This window comes from Saimiri boliviensis, chromosome 10 (assembly GCF_048565385.1).
Source record: "Saimiri boliviensis isolate mSaiBol1 chromosome 10, mSaiBol1.pri, whole genome shotgun sequence".
Classification (NCBI taxonomy): Eukaryota; Metazoa; Chordata; class Mammalia; order Primates; family Cebidae; genus Saimiri; species Saimiri boliviensis.
The window spans coordinates 119,068,386-119,092,761 of NC_133458.1; the positions used below are offsets into that span (position 1 = coordinate 119,068,386).

General features: G+C 42.9%; 1 protein-coding gene across 2 annotated transcripts in view; it reads left to right on the top strand.

Annotated features, from left to right (window-relative positions):
* The first annotated feature begins 2,261 nt into the window (after positions 1 to 2,261).
* Positions 2,262 to 24,376, top strand: part of AOAH (acyloxyacyl hydrolase) — a 234,654-nt gene continuing 212,539 nt past the window's right edge. Inside the window, exons 1-3 of one of the 2 annotated variants that reach the window (XM_003930743.4) lie at positions 2,262 to 2,421; positions 18,686 to 18,765; positions 24,191 to 24,368. The gene's annotated coding sequence lies outside the window, so the exon portion shown is untranslated. Of the gene's footprint in view, positions 2,422 to 16,251; positions 16,897 to 18,685; positions 18,766 to 24,190; positions 24,369 to 24,376 lie in introns of those variants that run through there. The other variant, XM_074379815.1, reaches the window with a different exon arrangement.

Sequence of the window (24,376 nt, forward strand, 5' to 3'; positions counted from 1 at the left end):
TGGTTTTTATCTCTAGTGAATCTCAAAGGAGTATTAATGTATTGTTTAACCTGAGGATTCTCTAAGGAAATCTGACCAACACTTGAAGTGGCCCATAGTCCAGTCAAGTTATCCTGAACACCCTCACCCCCACATCCTTTCCCTACTCACTTTGCCTAGCATCCCCTTCTCCTTCACTCAGCTCATAGTATTGCAGGGGAAGCATGGGGAAATGAATGGATCTGAGGTTAACTGGAAAGAACTTTCACTTCTTTATCTTCCTAGATCTCCTCTCCCTACCCTAAGATATTTATGCCATTAAAAAAAAAATAACAACAGTAAAAAAAAAAAATAACATCAGTTAAAAAAAAATAGCACAGGTGGGTCGAGCACCTTGGAGCAATGTTGAGGGCACCTGCTACTCTTGCCTGCCTAGCAGGCCTTTCTCCTTGATTCAGTGAAACACTACACTTTACCTGGGGGGTATTATGCACTGAATCATACATACAATTTATATGTTAAGGCCCTAATCCTCAATGTGACTGTATTTGGAGACAGAGCCTTTAAAGAAGCAATTACGTTAAAATGAGGTCATAAAGCTAGATTCCTAATCCGACATGATGAGTGTCCATGTAGGAAAAGGAAGAGACCCTAAGGATGTGCACACAGCAAGGAAAGACCATGTGAGGTCAGCAAGAAGGCGGCTGTCTGCAAATCAAAAAGAGAGGCCTCAAGAGAAATCCAACCTCCCAGCCCTTTGTTCTTGGACTTTCTGCCTCTAAAACTGTGAGAAAGCAAATGTCTGTTGAGAAAATATATGCTTATTGAGAAAATACACACCTATCAATAAAACAAATGTCGGTTGTTTAAGCCACCTCGACTATGTGCTGTCAGGTATTTTGTGATAGCAGTCCAGCAGACTAAAACACGGAGATTAAACTTTCCCCGTTAGTCATAGCATGAGAAAACCAAATATGCCACTCTCCAGCTGAGACATCTCCAAGCCAAGCCCACCACTCTACCCAGCTAGACCAATTCTCTTTCTCTCTCTCTCTCTCTCTCTCTCTGTCCAGGGAATTTTAATTCCAGGAGAGATGGTATAGCAGGCATTGCAATGGCACAGTCAAAACTGACCATCCTCAAGTTCTTCCTCTTAAATCCGCAGGAGCTGTTGTGCTCCTGCACTTTAAAAAGTCTGGTTGGTAGCTTTTCCTCCAATTCAGTGAACTACCTGACTCCTGTGGCAATGTCTTCTTTCTTCCTTTGTTAAAGTGAATCACAGTCATTTAGATACCAATAATAATTTACACGTGATTCTCAAGCAGCCTAAAAATGGAAAAGCACTCCTGCCAGAATCTAACTTCTCTCCAGGAATTAATTCCATTTTATGCTTTCATTCAAACTCAGTTTCCATAGATAGAGCATGGTTTGAGTGATGGATCTTGGAAGACGAGCCAGTATGCAAAAAGGAATAGAGAAGGGAAACACATCGATCTGAATTAACCTTCTGGTTAAGCTGCCAGTAACTGCTGTGGAACAAGACGGGGGTAGGGCTTTAGAAACCAAAATATAGTTTGGGACAGACAAGATCATATTCCAGGTAATATAGACTGAAGCTTTCACTAGTTCTTTGATAGATTAGTGTCAACGCCCCATGGATGGTCTTAGGGAATGCTGAATACAATGGCATCTAAGTTAGCAGTATCGTAACTGGTTATAGATTTTCATTCCTGGTTAGGATCCAATAATTCAAAATCCACCCAGATAATGTAAGATGTGTATGCACCCTATCTGACTACTGTTGTCAAAGTTCTGGTGGAGAAAATCAGGCCCACAGGATTGGCTATCCAAAGGTAGTTCATTTCTGTCTCGGAGTGGTCCATCATTGGGGCTGGCTTCACAGGCAAGTGGCCTATGCAGTCACCCAGGGCCAGCCTCAGAAGGGCCCCACACTTTGCCTAGTGCTCTGCTGTAGCTACCGTAAAATTCCTGCTGCTCTTGCCTGCCTGGCAGGCCTTTCTCCTTAATTTGGTAACAAACACTACACTTTACCGGGGGGATGTTATGCACTGAATTGTACATACAATTTATATGTTGACACCCTAATCCTCAATGTGACTGTATTTGGAGATAGAGCCTTTAAAGAATTAATTAGGGTAAAATTGGGTCATAAGGCTGGACCCCTAATCCAACACAATGAGTGTCCATGTAAGAAAAGGAAGAGACCCTAAGGATGTGGTCCCTCTTTTTTGTTTCTTTTAGCTTGTGTTTTGTCGGTGAAGTCCAATGAGGCAATAGAGCCTGGGCAATAAGCAGAATAGACCTGCATCATGTGCATGGCCCTGGTCCTGACAGCTCCATTTGCCTTTGAGATGCACCATGATTATAGAATTGGTTGGCCCACCTGCATTGGAGTTCAGCAGGACTCAAGGGGAGTTCAAGGTAAGTGTGTTACGTCTACAACTGAGTGAGTGAGGAGTGTGAGCAATCATGAAAGCTGTGTTTATATTTCACCCAGAGCCTTCTTTACATGCGGAAAGGAGGCAGTGGTATCCTGCAAAATATGAATGACCAAGGAATCCTGCCATACACTTTCTTACTCTTGTTAGCTCCCTGTAGTCGCCAACCATGTCCTGAAAATGATGACGTAGAAGACAAGGGAAAGATAGGCCATTTCATTGTTCTCTTTCCTTTCAGCCCTTCCTTCCTCATCAGTAAGCCAGAGGCAGAGAGTATTGGTAGAAGGTGGGCACATAAAGAAGTGAAATAAAACAGGGAGGGTTTTGTTTTTGTTTTTCTGTGGCATTCTCACTCTTTTGGAGAGAATAAATATATATGGATGTATGAAATATAAAATAGGAATTGTGTGGCTTTGTTGATTCCATATAAGAGCTAGGCGCTCTTATATTTGCATTTAAACTTTATAATTGCATTTGAAGTTATATTGCACAATACTAATATGACTGAGAAAATTCAAGCTAATAATTTAAGAGTTTAATTTTTCTTTTCTTAGAATAATATTAAACAGATAACAAACACCACGATAAGGCAAGAGAGAAACTGCAGAAGAAAGAGAAACGAGATCTGTATTTTAGTTAGTATACTGGGTGGTATTTTTTCCTGTTATTTGAGCAAGGGCTCCCACATTTTCATCTGGCACTGAGCCCTGCAAATTATGAAGCCGGCCCTTCTCACAAGTGCATGAAGCATCACTTCATGTGGCTTTGGGACATTTTGGCTGCAGTGTGACAAGGGCAGTAGTGGACACTGAGAAGGACCTGCATGAACATCATGAAGTGAGACACAGGGAAATAAAAACCAGTCTGGAAGAAAGGTGGTGGTGGAAGCTTGTGTTCTTTAGCAGTGCACTTTATGCAGCCAGGAGGGAACAGCAGAGACAGCATTCCCTAAACAAGGGATGCTTTGTGTAAAGAGGCAGTTTCCTCCCTTTAAACTGCTCGGATAAGAGCAATTTCAAGCTGAGAAGTGATGTTATAGAAAGGCTCTTTTCTCTTATGACCACTGGTAACCTTCTGTCTATTACTTGAGTTCAATTCTGGGATATATTTGTGCAGAAAAGCTGAGAGCTTGCTCTTAGAAAACCCAGGGAACAGCGTAATAGATCAATTGATTTGTCAAGCACAGGCAGACAGAAACAATTTCCTTGGCTAGACTTAGTTAATGCAGATGGCTGGTTCCTTTACCTTTTAATACACCTCACAGTGGCCATGGATCATGTTCCCAGGAGGATGGCACTATTTCCCTGGAAGGCTCTAGGCTCTTTCTTTAGGCATTTTGAAAGGAGAAATAAAACAGCACAGCAAGAGCCTGAGGAAGCCATTAGCAGGAGGTGGGTGTACCTGGGAGAACAGTGAGGTTAGTAAATGCCCGCCGATAGTCATGTTAAAACCAGTCCGGCCTCCGTTTTCTGTGTCCAGTCACCACCAATGCACATGACGCTCCTGGGGGAAAAGGAAGACAAAGAGCTTGCCAACCAAATGCTAATTCTTGATACCTGGAGTGTCAGCTCCAAGATTCTGTCTGATTGACTGTGATGGCAAGCTGTCCGAAGCACAAGATGATAGATACCGAGCACTGCAGCTTAAGAACTTAACCTGGCTACAGCCTAATCACCCTGCTCCATGCCTCTTCTTCCCTGCATCCACCCTACGCCTTATCTTAATACTTTGAAGGCAGAGAAGGGAAGAGGAAAGACAGTTGCCCCCCCACCCCATCACTCCCCCAGCCAGCATACAAATAGTCATTGTACTCTTCACATAAAAATGCTCCAACCATGGCTCGTCCTATACAAGGGAGATGGCCCGAGTGCTAGACTAAAGTCATTCCATTGGTAACTTCTCTGTTTTGGGAACATTCTGACAACCCTAAAGTATTTTCATTGCCTGCTGACACTGTAGCATTCTTCCTTCATGTCTCTATGGATGCTGTTCCCTCTGTTGGGATGCCTTCCCTGCCTCTTCACTGGGTGGTGTTCATGGATCCAATTTCCTCTTCTTCTGGGCTGCACAGGAAAGACTACATTTCTCAGCCTCAGTTGCTATTGGTGTAGCCACGTGACTGAGTTCTAGCCCATAGGATGTGAGCAGAAGTGAACCAGGCCACTTCCAGGCCTGACCTATAAGAACTTCCCACACAACTCTTCCGGGCTCTTCACCTTCTACAGACTACAGCAGAGGACCACAGCAATTCAGAGAGCCATAGAATAAGGGTAGTGGGGCCATAGGAAGGCTGAGGTCCAGGTTTTTTAATCACCACTTGGGAGAGCAACACCTGCCGATGATCAGAACCACCTATTTGGGACTCTACCCTGGTGAAAAATAAACTTTTATTATGTGTAAGAGTTATCTGTTTCAGCAGCCAGCGTTCCCATAACTAACAGAACTGACTTTTGATACTATTTCCCCTCTTTCTAAGGATCATGACACAATGGTAACCCATGTGTTTACTACTCAGAGTCCTCTAGCCAACTGGGGGCTCCCTGTTCCTTGATATTTAATTTTAAAGGCTGAAATTCTCTTATACTCAGAGGACCTTTCAGAGCTCTCCTTCTCCCCCACCTTCAACCCCACTAACATCCCCTGGGGGTTTCTTTCTTTCTTTACCTCTTTGTCTCTCTCTCTCTCTCTCTCTCTCTCTCTCTCTCTCTCTCTCTCTCTCTCTCCCTCCTCTTTCGTCGCCCAGGCTGGAGTGCAGTGTTGCAATCTCTGCTCACTGCAACCTCCACCTCCTGGGTTCAAGCGATTCTCCTGCCTCAGCCTCCTGAGTAGCTGGGATTACAGTTACGAGCCACCACAGCCGACTAATTTTTGTATTGTTGGTAGAAACAAGGTTTTACCATGTTGGTCAGGCGTGTCTCAAACTCCTGACCACGTGACTCGCCCGTCTCAGCTTCCCAAAGTGGTGAGATTACAGGCGTGAGCCACTGCGCCTGGCCCACCCCCCTGGGGTTTCTGAAAGACACTTCTCCTAGTCTCATCTTGCTCTGATATCACATACGTTAAAAGGGATATGATAGGAATCTTGGTCATTCTGAGAACAACATTGCCTTTTTTCTGTGTTGGAAGCAATTCCTGGTTTGAATAGAAAGTGTGACTTCTTGGGGCTGTCAGTGCCTTGCGTATTCACTGGTAGACCCAATATGTTTTCTTTGTAGTTGTTGCCAGGGCAGCCCTGATGAAATAACTGGGAAGGTTTTTTTTTTTTTCGTTTGGTTTTTCCTTAGTCCCTTTATTTACAAGCACAGCTGCTTAAAGAAAGTGAATGACCTGAGATGGCTCCAGAGCCTCGACCCTGACCAGATACCAGAGGGAGCTAACACCCCCAAACTGGCACAAACAGGAATAGATGACCCCTAGTTGCCTTGAAGTCATTAACATATCATAATAAGGTTAAAATTCTCTCCCCTAAAAGAAAATCTCCATCATTTTGTGTCCATGTGATGTAAGAAGATGTATGTTTATGGATTGAGCTTATGTGTCTGGAGTTCCATCCTCCACATGCTAACACGCCTCTCTCTCTGTGTCCCCAGTCCTTCAAAACCCCACACCTTCTATTGTTTGGGGAAAAGGTGCATTTAGAGCAAGAGCTCGCCTTCTTTATTTTCTGGCCAGTGAATAAAACCTGACAGCCTTTTCCAATTGGATATTCTTTCTTTGAGACTAACATCAACTGGGGAAAGAACTCAGTTTGTCAGTGACATACTCACTTTGAGTCTTGCTGAACCTTCACACTCCATGGATCCAGGAGCATCCTATGCCGCTGAGGCATTGCAAACGCTCTATGGGAATGGGCAGCAAGGAGCAGCCGACGTGCACATCGTGCCTCCTCCGTGCTCCTGCGCATGCGCTGCTGCCCCATGTCCATCACTCACGCAGCAGAGCTCAGTAATAATTTTAAGAGGGCGTGAGTGTAGCATTAAATCTTACGTGGGGCTGTTTGAGCCTGGGGCCCTGTGGAACTTCACAGGCCATGGGCCCGTGAATCTGGCCGTGAGGGACACTTCTCCTTCCACTCCTCTCTCCAGCAGGCAGAGCCTCTGAGTGAGGCCTGGGATAAAAGGACAGATCAGGAAGGGACTAATGAGGACTGTCCAAGATGCAAAAGCTTCTTCTGACTCTTCCGCTGAAATTGCCAGTGATGCTTGTGAGGTGGATTTTCCTCTGGGAATGTAGTTAAGTACTGAGTCATGCTTCAGGCCTGGTGTAGGACAAAATCATAGCTAGAAGCTGGGGCATTGGTGCACAGGATACCACTGCCTCCTGCCCTCTTCGGATTCTCTGCCTACCCCAGCTCTTCTCATCTCTTCTTGGACTGGGCCTGTTCCCACCTCCCTTTGTCATTCTCTCTTGCACTGCTTCGGAAATGCAAAATATTTCTTTTTTTTTTTTTTTTTTTTTTTTTTTGAGACGGAGTTTTGCTCTTGTTACCCAGGCTGGAGTGCAATGGCGCGATCTCGGCTCACCGCAACCTCCGCCTCCTGGGTTCAGGCAATTCTCCTGCCTTAGCCTCCTGAGTAGCTGGGATTACAGGCATGTGCCACCATGCCCAGCTAATTTTTTTGTATTTTTAGTAGAGACAGAGTTTCACCATGTTGACCAGGATGGTCTCGATCTCTTGACCTCGTGATCCACCCGCCTCGGCCTCCCAAAGTGCTGGGATTACAGGCTTGAGCCACCGCGCCCGGCTGCAAAATATTTCTTATTCTATTTGCGACAATTTATTTTCTCCTGGAATTCCCTCTGGTTGATCCTGCCTAGATATGCCACATTGTCCCATAAGGTGATCTGCTTAACAATCAAAAACAAAACCAATACACAAACAAAAAGCTGGGTTTATTTCCTTAAGGAATTTGACTGGCAGCATTTACAGGTTTTTTTTCTCCTGGATCGTCTGGTAACAAAACTTGTCTTAGGACCCTCAGAACGCCCTTCCCAACCCTCAGGTGGGTTTGGGGGCTCTTCCTTGGGTCTACTTTAAAATCACATGTGTATCTCACATGCAAATGCTCAGACATATACACACTGTCAAAGACAGACCCAGCAAGATGTTAGTTAAAGCAGCGAAAACAGATTTTATTCAGTAATTACTGACGGGAGGAGAAAGAGCTGAACTCCGTTGTGATTTGCGTAGAGGTGACTGGGATTCCAAAGAGAGTGAGGGAGTCGGGAGAGAGTATGCAGGGACTCTGAGCAGAGTCAGAGAAGTGAAAAACTGTGATGGGTTGGCCAGTGTCTGTGCCTTTAGGCCAGCTGTGTTTGTGAGCTGACAATTACGTAAGTTAGGATTCTACCCCCTCACTGAGATGGGGGACAGGGGCCCCAGCCTTCCTGATGGTGACATTTCATGGGAATGGCTTTCGGGTCCTTGAGAAGGACACTTCAGGGTCATGGGAGAGGCACATTCACAAATGCAAGCTCTTTTTGTTTTTATTTTTAAATAAATGTTATTGTGCACATTTAAGGTATATGACATGATGTTATGAGATCCTTTATAGTAACATAGTGAAACGAAATAACATTTGATCACCTCACCAGTTGCTTGTCAGTGCCCACCCTGGAGCAGTTATAGTCTATCATTCAGCAAAAATTCTAAATATAATTCACAGTTATTAACTATGTTTTTCATGTTGCACGTGTAGAATGAGCGAGTCTAAGTCCTTTCTTGTAAATGCTCTAAGGGAAGAGGGTCAAGAACCTAACATCAGGTGTTGGCTTGAACAAATAGTAAATTCTCCCGGCAACTTTTAGCTTCCTCAGGCAGGCATTTAAATAGGAGCTGGGGTCATCCTATGGACAGGCATGCTAGAAGCCAGGCTAAAGTTGGGTCATCTCTTAGTGCAGAGGTTTGTACTGAGTCATTATGTGACAAGAGTCTGCAGTTCTCAATATATACATAATCTTTTGCAGTCAACTTCCAGAGATTCTCATTCCACAGGCATAAGTCAGCCCTGCCTAGAGAAAGCTCACTTTTATAGACCATGTTGTAAGCCCCAAAGGGCAGTAGCAAAAAAAAAAAAAAAGAAAGAAAGAAAAAATTAGATGCAGTGCAAAATAATTGTGTCTCCTGAAGACCCGCTCTGGACTTCTTAATCCCAGTCAGGAACAGTGGAATTCATCAAGTTTCTCCTTCCTCACCAGGCTGCCGGGAAGCTCAGGTTTAAGTCACTTGGTTAATCAACTACTCTAGCCCTGGGGGTTAGCAAACAGGTGTTCTATTTTTCTTCTATTTTGCTTTCCTATTTTTATTTCTGTAACCATATTGTTTATATTTCCATGGGGATGAGGATGGAGAGGCAGGAAAAGAAACAAAATAAACCACAGATACTTTGCTCATGCTGAAGTTCTGCCTCCAACTTTATCGTGAATTGTATGTCATGTGGTGTGGAGTGTTGTAAGCAAATTAGTGAAGAATTCCTGGGATGAGTATTTAATGAGCATGCCCTTCACACACAGCACGGTTGTCAGGGCACAGTCCACTGTGGGAAGGGAGGGCCTTAGTTTCCTACTACAGCATAACAGATTACCAGAAATGTAGCAGCCTACAACTCACATTTATTGTCTCACAGTTTCCACAAGTCTGAAACCCAAGCACCTCTTAGCAGGATTTCCTGCCTCAGGTCTCACAAGGCTGTGATGGAGGTGTCAGCTGGGCTGCATTCCACAGGCTCTGGGGGAGATCTCCTTCCAGGTTCACTCAGGTTATCCATAGAGTTCATTGCTGGGAAGACGCGGGACTGAGTTCTGGGCTTTGTGCTGTCAGCTAGAGGCTGCCCTTAGCAACTAGGGGCCACCCACAGTCTTTGCCAGATGGGCCCCCCCAGTGTGGCTGCCTACTTCATGGAGCTGGCCAGCAGTGCCTCCAGGATGGGTTTAACAGTGTGAGGGTGTCTTAATCTTAGAAGTGACATCTCCACCTTTGCCATATTCTGTGGGACAGAAGGAAGTCCCAGGTCCTGCCCACACTTGAGGGGAAGGGATTACATCAAGGAGTGTACAACAGGAGTCACAGATCATGGATAATGAAAGGCAACATGGGAAAACTCCATCTCTACAAAAAGTACACAAATTAGTTAGATGTGGTGGCATGCATCTGTAGTCCCAGTTAGCTGAGAGGCTGAGGTAGGAGGATCACCTAAACCCACCTAAACCAGGAGGTTGAGGCTGCTGCCACTGCACTCCAGCCTGGGCTACAGAGTGAGAACCTGTCTTGAAAGAAAGGAAGAAGGAAAGAAAGAAAGAAAGAGAGAAAGAAGAAAGAAAGAAAAAGGAAAAAAGGAAAGAAAGAAGAGAAAGAAAGGAGGGAAGAAAGGAAGGAGGAAGGAAGGAAGGAAAGAAAGAGAAAAAAAGAAAGAAAGAAAGAAAAAGAAAGAAAAATGTTATGATCTCATGGGCAACAAAGATCACATCAGCTTAAAAGATCATGGAGGCTTTCAGGAAGGGGGCCACCTGGCCTGGTATCTGTAGGCAGGAGAAAAATGGTGGGAAGAGAGTCTGGAAAGATAAGCTGGGACTGGATTTGTTGGGCGTTAAGTGCCAGGATTTTCAAATTTATTACATAGGCCTGTGCTTCTAGAAATAGGCTCAGTGGCATTGTGCCAGTGGTTGATATTTGAACCAAGTAAGCATAGCTCTTCATGGAGCATTGATTTTACTAGAATACTTTTCTGAGGAAAACATATTAATTTTTTTATATTAGAGTAAGTATCATAGAGTAGAATGCAGAATTAAAATTTGTTTCTCAAGATAAAATTTGAGACTTCAAATGATTTTCTCTGGCTTTGGTGGAAATTTTTGAGCAGGAAGACCCCTGAGTAGTGGCTGGCCAGAACAGCTGTCAGATAAGGGGTACAGGGCAAGGGCAGCCAGAGACACAGGATGTGGAAGGGGGACACATGAGCCCTCAGCCAGCTGTGGGGTCAAGGAAGGCTTCCAAAGGGTTCCTAGGCTAAGCCACACGGTCCCTTACCAGTATGAGAAGGAGAGACAAGTTTTAAATGGACAGCAGAATTCTTAGGGCCCAAAGAAGACCTGTGTGAATTTTTCTCCCAGGATCAAGGCTATTTCCAAAGTGTTTCGTAGCTGTGGAGGGAAGAGGGACATTCTACCTATCTTGCACTCTCCTCTGTGTTTCAAAGAGGCAAGTATCTCAATATTTAGACCAGCAGTTGGCAAACTATGGCCCACGGGCCACATCCAGCCCACTGCCTGTTTTTGTACAGCCTAGGACTAAGAATGGTTTTTACATTTTTACATGGTTGAAAAAAAAAATCAAAAGAAAAGTAAGATTTTTTGACAGAGGAAAATCATATGAAATTCAAATTCCAGTGTCCCTATATAAACTCGGATTGGAACCCAGCCTGCTCACTCCCTTATGTATTGTCTGTGGCTGCTTACATTACACACTACAATGGCAGAGTTGAGCAGTTGCAACAGAAAAGCCTAAAGCATTTACTATCTGGCCCCTTGTGCAAAAAAGTTGGACTGGTTAAACCCTGCGGGGATTTGCAGTGGGGGGAGTCCCCAGGGACACTAACTCTCTGCCAGTAAGCCTCACCCTCAGCTCACCTTCTACAATGATGCCATCTACATCTGCATTTCCCAACCTGTGCTCCAAGACATGCAGTTAGAAAAGAGAACAGAGAGCCAGGCGCAGTAATCCCAGCCCTGTAATCCCAGCACTTTGGAAGGCCGAGGTGGGTGGATCACAAGGTCAAGAGATCAAGACCATCCTGGTCCACATGTTGAAACCCCGTCTCTACTAAAAACACAAAAAAATTAGCTGGGCATGGTGGTGCGTGCCTGTAATCCCAGCTACTCAGGAGGCTGAGGCAGGAGAATTGCCTGAACCCAGGAGGCGGAGGTTGCGGTGAGCCGAGATCATACCATTGCACTCCAGCCTAGGTAACAAGAGTGAAACTCCATCTCAAAAAAATAAATAAATAAATTTAAAAAAATAAAATAAAAGAGAACAGAAATGTCTCTATAGTCAAATAAATTAAGTCCTGGATTTTTGCTTTTTTTTTTTTTTAAGAGCAAAATGATTTTATTACTGCAAATGTTTCCAGCTCTTTATGCACTGTGACCATCCACCTTGGGGATACACATTTTGGCATCTGCCAAACTTATTTTACCACTCAACAATTTTTAAAGAAATATTTATTGTTATCTCAAAATCTGCCATGCAACACAGTTTATCAATGCTATTCTAGAGCTTTACCAGATATCAGGAAATTGTCTCCTAATGTGGGGAAAATAAATCCTCCTTCTTAGTGAAGCCCCTTGGCTCACTGTCACCCAGGTTGGAGTGCATTGGTACCATCATGGCTTACTGCAGCCTCAAAAGCCTGGGGTTGAGGGATCCTCCTGCCTCAGGCTCCCAAATAGCTGGGACTACAGGTATGTGCCACCATACCCAGCTAATTTTTGATTTTTGTAGAGGTGGAGTCTCACTATGCGGCCCAAGCTGACCCCCGTTCATTTAGTGCCCTCTTTGGTCATGGGAATTTGATGTGGCAATTGGTCATGCAGACCCTTCCCTCACTGCAGGCATATTCACTCATTCACTGCCCCATCTATTCCATTCCCCCGAACATTTCCCTCTCCAAGACAGGGGAAGACAGGAATTTTCAAGCTACCAGTTATAACCCAACACTGGGTCACAGAATCAATTTAGAAGGTCAGAAAGCAGCATTAAAAAAAAAAAAAAGTAAACTGTAGTCGCCTATAAAATATCAGAGTGTATCTCAGCAGTACTTGGTAAAATGTTTGTATCGGTGCTGGATCATAGCATGAAAATATATTTCTTACTTTTGGTCATGGTCAAAAACATTTGAAAGCCAGTGTGCTAAGATGCCAACAAAATACAAAAGCACAGCAAAGCTTTATAGACAAGAGTTGTTTATCAAAAGTGTTACATCTGTCTCACAGTTCATTCTCTCGTGTTTCATCCCAGTGTGTGTGTCTTACATTGCAAGCACAGGGACTCAAGGGATCGTGCCTTTTGATTGACTGCTGTATCTTTCACTCGTCACTGTTTGTGGGACTCCCTTTCCTCCGGAGGCTGCATAAATATTTGATGCTGATAATGAAATGGAATTTACAGTTAATAGCAGGGGTTCTCCAGCCTAAGTTTTCTATCCCACATCCCACTTCTGCATGGTGTCCCAGAGGTTTCTCTACGTACAACCTAATAGGACTCCAGGAGCAGTGCTTTTCTTTTCTTCTGCCGAAATAACCCACACATGGCAACAACCTTTTTCTAAGCTGTAGCTTTCCAGCCTTAACTCCATCCTCTCTTGCCAGACACCCTCTGCTGCAGCCACTATCTTCGAGAATCTTCCATGCCTCTGTGTGCACTGTGGTTCCCTCTGCTTCGTAGTTTCTCCCTTCAGACTTTTCTCCTGCTGAAATCCCTTGTACTGGTAAAACCTGAGTTGCATAGACCTTCTCTCTTCAAAGCCTTTTCTTACAGCCCAACACATAAAGTTACTTGCACGCTTTTTCACGACCACGCGGGATTTGGTGCCTGCATCTGTACAGCAATGATGACACTAAATTGTAAGCTTTCACATGCCTATTTCTTACGCCTGCCCATTGGCTTTCCCAGGGCAAGGACTGGGTTTTATTTATCTCAGAATCATCCATGCCTGGCATGGCAGGGCATGAAGTAGGTTCCCCATAGTATTTTAAGTGTGAATGAAAAAGAAGAGATAGTATAAAATAATAGAGAGGGCAGAGGTTTGCTTACGGAGGAGACCATCCATCTTACTGCCTCACTCTACTTCCAGCCCCTCCCGAGCATCCAGGACAAAGCTTGTTCAGTATGTTGCAGAATCCTTCGACCTGTTCGTGGGTTGGATGAGTAGAGGTCAGCATGAGTTCTAGGGGTCTCAGGTGGAGAACTGGGCTGACCCTCCTGAGATTTCTAGTTAAGCCATTCCACACGCAAGGGAGGATTTTTAATTGCTGTGGAGCACTAATGTAATCCACAAGTCCAATACAGCAAGCGGTGGATGATTAATAACTTGTGGAATTAGCCCAAATGTGAGCTTTATAACAGCTGTGAATATTGGGAACTACAAGATTAAGAGGTTGTTTTTGTTCTGAATTTCCAGCAAGAGAGAACCTCTTTGCCTTTGTTTACCCCCAGAGCTAGAACACCAGCACCGAACAGGATGGCCTGCAGCTCCCCAACCTGCCTGTGTGGCAGTGGCAGGTCATTCCTTTGTTCATCAGAGCAGTGCCTTTCCTGGAGATTGGCCAGTGCACCCAAGGCTGAACCAGAGTCCACAGTGAGCTTCTTCAGCCCAGCCACAAAGAAGATGCTGAAGATCGAAAAGGCGTAAAAGCAACTTGTTGGATTCTACCAGGAAGTCCATGAGAACTATAAAAACACTTACCTTAGGGAGGCCGTATAAACCTCAGAGGAGAGAAGAAAAAGAAATAAACCCCAGAAATGTTCTGGGCCTCTGCCAGATATAAAAGGTACATCATTTGTGACCTTTACTGTCTTCAGGTTCCTAGAAAGCAGAAGTGAGATTATCAAAATTAATTGTGGGCTGGGCATTGTGGCTCACGCCTGTAATCGCAGCACTTTGGAAGGCTGAGACGGATGGATTGCCTGAGGTCAGGAGTTCAAGACCAGCCTGGCCAACATGGCAAAACCCCGTCTCTACTAAAAATACAAAAATTAGCCAGGCGTGGTGGTGGGTGCCTGTAGTCCTAGCTACTCAAGGAGGCTGAGGCAGAAGAATCCCTTGAACCCTAGAGGCGGAGGTTTCAGTGAGCTGAGATCAAACCATTGCACTCCAGCCTGGGCGGCAGAGTGAGACTCCATTTCAAAAAAACAAATAAAATAAAAATAAAATAAAATAATTGTGAGGCTGCCAGTACTAGGCGTGGAGGTCAAAAAGGCACCAAAGAGAAGATCATCATCTTCCTTGATAGACACTGACAATGAATTCATTTCAATTATTTTACTAGGCAAGCCACTGTGCCAGGAACTGTACTCAGCTGTGAGGCTCCAGCTAAATTCTAATTGTTGCAGGAACTACAAAGACCGTAACTCTAATGCTCATCATTTTCCTTCCAAAACATGCTTCTACCTGATGACCATTTATTAATAATTAAAGACGCTAACTGTCCCCGTCACTGTCACCTTCTTGCATCCCATATCCCTTATCCAGTCAGCAAAACCTGAAGACTTCACCCCCTAGATATTTTTAAGTCCTGCCCTCATCAGTAGCACCTCCTCGCTCCTTTGCATGAGCAGCCATCCCTAAGATGATCTAGCCTGTGCCTAAGTTTCCAGCCTTGACTCTCTCATGCCCTCCTACCTATGCTTGGGGTTCTGCACTGGATCAGCAAGCAAAACCAGGAGGCAAATGACAAGCTGGCGACAGCATCTGGAGCACATATGAAATTCCAACAGTTAATATATAACAAGCTACTACAGATCAATAAAATACAAGCAGTTCAAAAAGGATGAAAGCTGTAAATAGGCATTTAAAAAAGAAAAATATAAGACATAGGAGGCAAGTAAATATAAGACATAGAAGGCAAATAAATATAAGAAAAAAGGCAAGCCAGGTGTGGTGACTCATCCCTATAATCCCAGCACTTTGGGAGGCTGAGGTAGGTGAATTGCCTGAGGTCAGGAGTTCGATACCAGCCTGACCAGCATAGTGAAACCCTGTCTATACTAAAAATACAAAAAAAATTAGCTGGGTGTGGTGGCAGGCACCTGTAATCCCAGCTATTAGGGAGGCTGAAGCAGGAGAATCACTTGAATCCAAGAGATAGAGGTTGCAATGAGCCAAGATCGTGCCATTGCACTCCAGTCTAGACAACAAGAGCAAAACTTCGGCTCAAAAAGAAAAGAAACGAAAGAAAAAGAAAAAGAAAAAAGGCTCAACTTCAAGAGCAACAAGAGAAATACAAATCAAAACAAGGGCATGACATTTTCTGCTCGTGTTAGTGAAATAAGGGGGGAATTAAGATATCACCTATAAGCTATGAAGTACAAATTGGCAAGTAATTTCTCATGATAAAACTTGCTGTATGAAAAGTCTTTAGAAAATCTCCATAACATTGTCTAAGTGGTTCCACTGATACAAACTTATCCTAAGAAAGTAAGTGGTGAATTGGGAAAATTTTTCAACTTGGAGACGTCAAAGTTCCAAAACAGAGTATTTGTAAAGTAAAATTTATACAATAAACTCTACAGCTATTTAAAAGGGGAGTGTGGAAGCATAATTACCGACATGAGAGAGGTGATTAGTGGTAAGTTTTAAGAGAAAACAGTTTATACAAATTTATTTACAATATTTTATTTAAACAATTTTTATATCCATAAAAGGTCAGGAAGAGTATATATCAAACGGTAAGTAATGGTTATATCTAGAATAAACTTACCCATAAGGAAATTTTGCGGAATCCTACCTACATTTTTCTATCTTTGAACAATAAAATGATTTATAATAAAAATTGGTTTAAAAAAGTGACTCAAACAAAATTGCCAAGCTTAGAGGTATTATTCAATGCAAAGACTTGAGCAACTTAATTTTAAAAATATAGTCAGCCGTTTAAGCCAGAAGATATTCATTCACTTTCTAAGAGCCAGGCATGGTCGTGTGCTAAGATAAGCTGTACTTAAATGGTAATTCACATGGTTGCTTAAGTAAATCCTGTGGAATTTCAGTTTATGAAAACAGTGGCTCACACCTGATTTATGAATTTTGACTATTATGCCAAAGCTATTTTGGTGTTGATTGTTAGGTAATATAAATAAAATACAATTAAAAATAAAATGACACAGTTACAGGCGTATACACGTCTGTCAAAACTCATCTAACTGCACATTTAAGATCTGTGCATTTTGCTTTGTGTAATCATATCTCAAAAATGTGAAGGCAAACAAAAACACTTAAAACTCTTACGTTTTATCTTAAATTTCTAATGGGAATCTCTAAGGCTATACTATACTGAATCAATTAAAAAACAAAAGCAGGCGGACTTACACTTCTGACCATTACGGAGTAGTTGGTGTCAGACAGACCCTCCACTGAAAATAACTATAAAAGCTGGATCTAAAAACAAAACAAGAATAAGTACAACCACTTGAACCCCAAGGTACCAAGGAAGCCAAATTTCTCTGAGAAATTTCCCTGCAGTTTCAAAGAGAAAGTGAAGATCCTGTAGAAAAGAAAAACACCCATCAAGATGAGCCAGACGTGTGGTGTACAAACACCTCTCGATGTGTTTTCTGCCCCTAGGTTGTGCTGGCATGGGACTATACAATGAGAGAGACAGAAGAAAGCAGCTGCTGAGAAGGTTGAATCTCGGCAGAAATTTTGATTTTGTGAAGTACTACAGAGATGAGAACACGCAAAGAAACAGCGTAGGATTCTTACCATGCTTCATAGAATTCCTCATTGTTATGATTTGAATGTTCCCCCCAAAGTTCATGTTGAAATTTAATTGCCATTGTGACAATAGTAAAAAATGGGACCTTTAAGCGGTGATTAGGGGCCAGGCACAGTGGCTCACACCTGTAATCTCAGTCCTTTAGGAGTCCGAGGTGGGCAGATCACCTGAGGTCAGAAGTTCAAGACGTGCCTGGCCAACATAGTGAAACCCTGTCTCTACTAAAAATACAAAACTTAGCCAGGTGTGGTGGTGCGTGCCTGTAATCTCAGCTACTCCAGAGGCTGAGGCAGGAGAATCACTTGAACCTCAGATGCAGAGGTTGCAGTGAGCTGACATCACACCACTGCAATCAGGCTTGGGCAACAGAGTGAGACTGTCTCAAAAAAAAAAAAATAAATAATATTTTTTTTAAAAAAAACAGGTGATTAGGTCATGAGGCTCCTCCCTTGTGAATGGATTAATGCCTAATGTCACTATTGTAGAAGTGAGTGAGTTATCAGGAGTTCTGCCCCTCTTTCTTCTCTGTATCTTATGCTTCCTTGCCCTTTCACCATTCCAGCATGGGATAACACACAGAGATCCTCACTGGTTACCAGCACTGTGCTTTTGCACTTCCTCGCCTCCAGAATGGTGAGACAATTAATCTCTTTTCTTTTTTTTTTTTTTTTTTTTTTTTTTTTTTTTTGAGACGGAGTTTCGCTCTTGTTACCCAGGCTGGAGTGCAATGGCGCGATCTCGGCTCACCGCAACCTCCGCCTCCTGGGTTCAGGCAATTCTCCTGCCTCAGCCTCCTGAGTAGCTGGGATTACAGGCACGCGTCACCACGCCCAGCTAGTTTTTTGTATTTTTAGTAGAGACGGGGTTTCACTATGTTGACCAGGATGGTCTCGATCTCTCGACCTCGTGATCCACCCGCCTCGGCCTCCCAAAGGGCTGGGATTACAGGCTTGAGCCACCGCGCCCGGCTTCTTTTCTTTATACATTACCCAGTCTGATGTATTCTCCTATAGCAGCAGAAAACAGACTATGACATTCATATTGTTGCAAAGTTATCTGTTTTTACTCTCAGGGTATGTGAGCAGAACTAAAATTAAATGGAAACTTTCATCTAAGCTACAAAATCTTAGTGATATAAAGGATTCTGCCAATCTTTTAGTTCAGTTATTCCCAAACTCCACAGATTCGTGGACCCTGCACAAGTCATCACAAAGTCCATGAGAGAGGCCTGGTGTAATGTACATTTAACAAGCACTACCAGATGATTATTATTTTCAGGGAAGTTTGGAGTACAATGATCTAGGGCAGTGATTCTCAGAGAACTGGAGCTTGCATAGCCACGTGAATATAACTTGAGGTGTTTATTTTAAAATAGAGATCCTTGGGCTTCACTCCGAGGGTCTCAGTTTGTGAATTATCACAGGCAATTGTTGTGTGCAGGTAGGTGCCGACACCAGGTCCAGCCCACCTCTCCCAGTCTCCATCCAATGATTGTCCGGCCCACTCATGACTATTTCTAGAGAAGATACTTCCAGCCCCTTTTCCTGCCCATGGAGGTCACTACTTGAATATTACTGTAAACCTTTTTCAAATACTGTCTCAACAAATTTAGGAAAGTGTATGCCTCTCACACCCAGTATTGACACAGGAATCAGACTTTTAAACTCAATTGTTTAGTTGTCATTCTTAACAAAAGACTTTCTCACTAATTTTGTCAGAAAAATACATTTTTGACTACAATCTTGTGACATCTATGTTTACAGGTCCTTTGGGAGTGAATGGAACTTGTAGATCCGACCACGAATTTGAAGACCACGATTTGGTTTCTCAAAGGCTCCAAGTGGTAAGTGGTTGCTGTATTAGGAAACAACCTTTTTTTTTCTTCCAGAGAGGAGAATTAAAAGACATCCATAGTCAACTTGACAGTTCAGAGCATGACATCTATCATTCATAAACACCACCACAGTCTCACAGAGAAGAGGAGGGAAAGGCAGCTTGCACTAAGAGCCTGGACACATTTATATGGTTCCCAAAACACATGTGCAGTGGAGGATTTTAACTTTTCCCATGGATAGCTGGTGTTGATGAAGAGGACCTAACTTGAGGCAATAAGGTTCAGAATGTAAACATTTACAAGCATAAGGGAAAGCATGGACAATCATGATGCAATTCCATGCACTCTGCTTCCACTGTTTGCTAATGAGTGATTTTATTTCTCTGAACCTGACTTTCCTCATCTGTAAGATGAGAGTCGTCACACCTTCCTTACTGTGCAGGGTAAGTAGGATAGTAATTGAAAACTGCTTAGCCCCTGAATGGCATTCAATCTACGGTAGATATTTTTTAGTCGTTAATAATGCCCTTCTGAGGCCATTTTCAGATGCTCCTGAGTTAGAGTCAGTCAGGAATTTCTTTAATTGCTCCCAAAAGACACAGCATTGTCAGCGTCTTGGCTGATCCATATTGATGTGATAAATTGGTTCTGGCAAATGGGCCTCTAACCTGTCTTCCCTCGTGCTCCAGTCCGTGGCTTGCTTCCATTTCTCCATGTTTTTCTAGGTATTCTATAAGTGAGGTCCTATCCGTTCTTTTCCTCCTGCTGTCCTCATCTTTCTAGATGCTTAATTCCAGACCATAAGCCTGGGCTCTGACTACCTGTAATTTAGAGAGGAAAATAAGTGAATTGATGGAGCTGAAAAACAATGCGAGAACTTTGTGAAGTATGCACAAGTTTTAACAGCCGAATTGATCAAGCAGAAGAAAGGATATCAGAGGTCAAAGACCAACTCAGTGAAATAAAACTAGAAGACAAGATTAGAGAAAAAAGGATAAAAAGGAACGAGCAAAGTCTCCAAGAAATATGGGACTATGTGAAAAGACCTAATCTACGCTTGATAGGTGTACCTGAATGTGACGAAGAGAATGAATCCAAGCTGGAAAATACGCTTCAGGATATTATTCAGGAAAATTTTCCCAACCTAGTAAGGCAGGATAATATTCAACTCCAGGTAATACAGAGAACACCACAGAGATATTCCTCAAGAAGAGCAACTCCAAGGCACATAATCGTCAGATTCACAAGGGTTGAAATGAAGGAGAAAATACTAAGGGCAGCCAGAGAGAAAGGTCAGGTTACCCACAAAGGGAAGCCTATCAGACTCGCAGCAGATCTCTCAGCAGAAACCCTACAAGCCAGAAGAGAGTGGGGACCAATATTCAACATCCTTAAAGAAAAGAACTTTCAACCAAGAATTTCACATCCAGCCAAACTAAGCTTCATAAGTGAAGGAAAAATAAAGTTTTTTTGTGAACAAGCAAGCACTCAGAGAATTCATCACTACCAGGCCTGCTTTACAAGAGCTTCTGAAAGAACCACTACACATAGAAAGGAACAAACAGTATCAGCCTTTCTAAAAAATACCAAAGTATTGGACCAGTAACATCTCTTTGAACTAGTGATATTTTCTCATTTCTTTTATTAAAAATTTATTTTATTTTATTTTATTTAATAAGTTCCAGGATGCATGTGCAGGACGTGCAAGTTTGTTACATAGTTAACTGTGTGCCACGGTAGAGTCACTTTTAAAAGCACTCTTTGGGGTTTGGGTGGAAAAGAAAACTGCAGGCCAATTAAGACTGACCCTCCAGGCTTCAGTCCCTTAAGATACCAGGTACCAGGTCCCAGTACCATGGTCTCACTTCACTTGGCCAACTCTGCAATCTCCACTTACAGCAGCGTTCTCCTCCCACCTGAAAGGAATCTCAAGCCTGATAAAAAGTAATTCGTCCCAGCTAAAAGCAGTTTGGGTATCTCTGAGCTGCTGAAAGAGGACCTGGTACGGCAGGTGCAGAGATCAAGGACCCTCTGTGTCTTCTCTCTCTGGCAGCTGAACATCCGTCTGGCTGCCCACTTCCCCCGTTCCTCAGAGCAGCTCTGCTTGAGAGTCTAACCACTAGTTAGGTAACACTAGTGCTGCGCTTCTCCATTCCTCTGGCCAGGGTCAGGCCTGAAGTCTGTAGGGAAATGATCTTCGTCATCTTTTTACAAAAATTGCAGCAGAAGAGGAGGAAATTGCACTACTTGAGACTTTACAGCCTGACAACGTAACACTCTCACTTCCTGTTTTCTCTCTGCCCAGTCTCGGGACACCTCTCAAATACTAACTCGATGCTCTGCCCTCACTGCATCCTTTGCTGATCTGATTCCTCAACATTTGCATCAGGGTTTAGTTCTGAGACACAAATTTGCTGTCTTTAATGCACTTCCTTTTCATAATGCTCCTGAGAACATTTTTTTTAATTCCCATCTATTTTACTGTATTGGTATAATATCTAACATTGCCTCGTTTTCTCTGTTTTGCTCACTTTTCCCCCGAGGAACATTTGAGTATCTGTCAGGAGTCAGCTATATAGTCTACAGTGACGATGCTCAATAACCTGCTCTCCAGGAACGCACAGACAATAGAGTGGCACAGACAAAGCAAACACTTGTGCTTAGCAAAGGACAGGGAAGGTTTCTAAGGGAAGCCTTGAAGGAAACGGAGGCATTGTCCTGGGAGATAAGGAGAAGGAAGTCCCAGGCAGGTGAAAGCTCATGCAAAGGCACTGAGGCATGAAGAGTTGGGAGTGTTTGGGAACATGCTAAGTAACTCCGTGTGACCGTACACAGGGCACATGTGAATAATTAGAAATGTGCCCAGAGAGATGAGCGGGTTCCAGATGTTGAACAGTTCTGTGAATCCTTCTGAGTTATTTGCTCTCTATCTGGAGGGCAAGGGGGAGCTCTGACAGGTCACCAGCAATAGGGTAATATGACCTATTGTGTTTTAGATTCAGAATAGCTTTTTTTTTTTTAATTTTGTATTTTAATTGTGCTCCTGCACCTTTCTTTTTCTCTAAAAGTCTATATGATCGTAACAAAAGGTTATTTAGGGATATGTTTATAGTGCCTATTTTCCAAAATCTATAAAAGGATATTCATCCCCACTGCGACTTCCTCTCATCACCCAACTCTTCCATTGAAAGCACTTGGCAGGTGTTTGGATGTGAATTCAACATTTTGAGCTCTTGCTCTGGGCTAAGCACCACGTAAAGCAATTTCATGCTCTTCTCTCCTTTCCTATCATTCTATTTGTTCCCTAACTCCTGGTACAATGACTTGGAAGTATCAGAAAGAGAGACCTTTGGCCCTACTGCAGGAACTTCAAAGAAGCCAGCGATAAACTGGTCTGAGCTTACATTGTGCATTTGGGGCAGCTGAGGGGTAGATCCCCCCTGCCCATGCAGTAAAATACACTGTCCACTGCAGTGCAGGTCAGTTCTCAGCATTGCCATTTGTTTAGCCACTTCACCTCTCAGATCATTCAACCACGACTAGCCCAGTTTGGCCATATCATTTAAGAATTCCATACAAGTGCAGTGTTCTGCATTCTACGTCTGAACCATAAAGCTATTTTTAACACTTTGTTCATGTTTAATATGAAGCTTACTGGATTTTACTTGGGCTTCATCCATGAACCTATCCCCAGAGATTTAACTAATATATTTTTAGTGTAGTGTCAAACTGCCAGTAAGGCAGGAGCCTATGTATTATTCACAATAGTCCTCCAATCACAGGTAAGCCTGACTCATCTGAGTCTCAGCCGAGATTTTCATGAGGATTTTTGTCAGCTCTTATTTTCATGAGCTCCCAAGGACAAAGATTGGAGGTAAAAGTGGGAACATCTATCTGCCTAGCATTCAAAGAAAACCCCACTGGGGAAAACAGGTAGAACCATGTGCTTCCTCTCACCTTCTGAAACTCATGATACACAGCAAAACATATTTAATTTAGACAAAGCATTTACATATTTTATATATGATATACATGGTGGACAGTTAATTCCCAGCATCCCATGTTTCCCTTTTTTATAACCCTGATTTTTTGCTAAACACTTTGCCAACATCTTCCCTTGGAATTAAGAGTGGCCATATGGTGCTATTTCTCAGCATCCCTTGCAACTAGGCATGGCCAATGAGATGTTAGCAAAGTGTCAGGGGAGACTTTGGGAGAAGCTCCTATAAGTGAAGATGTGAGCTCCTGGAACAGACATGATGACTAGAGCTCTAGCAGTCCTTTTAGACCTTTAGCTCGTCTTAAGGATCCAAGTCAGCTCTAAAAGAGTGGGACAAGAAATTAGGAGTTTAGATCACTGAAGACATCGTGGGATTGCCATACCAGCTCTGAACTGTCCACCTCTGGACTTAAATAAATGAATAAGTAAACGTCAAGCTTGTTTATGCTATATTTATTTTGTTTTGTTCTGTTACGTACATTCAAAATTAACTCTATGCTTTGGAAGGTTAGGTAAAGGTAGTTTAATCCTACCCTGCCCCCAATTCGTAGCATATGGACATCTAAAGCCCTCCCCAAGATACTATATTTGCTAATGCCTGCGATATATGTTTGCATGGCCACTCCACCTTTGCACTTGTTTCTGCTTGTGTCTCTTTAGCTCTGTCTTCCTCTGATTCAAACATCTCAGCTTCCTCATTGGTTTCCACAAAAAGCCATTCACAATCTGGGCAAAGCATCATTTCTCCCATGCATGTAACACAGCAAACTTACAAATTCATCTAAGACCTTCCTTTTAGCTCTGGTCTTGTTGCCCCCACCCCCATACCTCCCAACACTTCTCTCATGGCTCTTTAGCCAAGAAGAATCTGGTATCTCATCAGTTTCTGCTTCTCCCTTCTCTCTATCCATTCTCTGCTCTTATCCTCTCTTATGTGTCCAAATTCTTCCACATTACATAAAAAAGTAATTCACTTGCCATGGCTCCTTTTCCTAAACTTTCTACCAGGTGCCCAACAGGCAAAAGAACTTCTATTTAATATAATTCATCATCTTTAGAAGAAAATTGTAATTATATATGGCATACTTTTCCCAATGTATGTAATGTTTCTAGATATTGAATGAAAATATCACAAAAACCTCGTTCTGAAAGGGTGTGAATATATCTCTAAAATGGCTATCATCAAAAAGACAAAAATAACTGACGGTGGTAAGGATGCTTTGAAAGGGCACAACTACAACACTGTTAGTGGGATTATAAATGGTACAGCCCACTATAGGAAACAGTATGGAGTTTCCTCAAACAACTAAAAATAGATCTAACATATAATCTTTCTTTTGAATACATACTGCTGGGTATGTATTCAAAAGAAAGAAAATCAGTATCTTGGAAAGGTAAATTGACATACTTTGTAGCATAAACTCATGTTTTTAGTCACAGTAGTCAAGATATGAAGTCGACTTAAGCGTCCATCACAGATGAATGGATAAAGAAAATGTGTTACATATGGAATACGGAATACTATGGAATACCAATGGAATACTATCAGGCCGTTAAAAAGAAGAAACCCCTATCAATTGCAACGACATGGATGAAACTGGAGGTTATTATGGTAAGTGA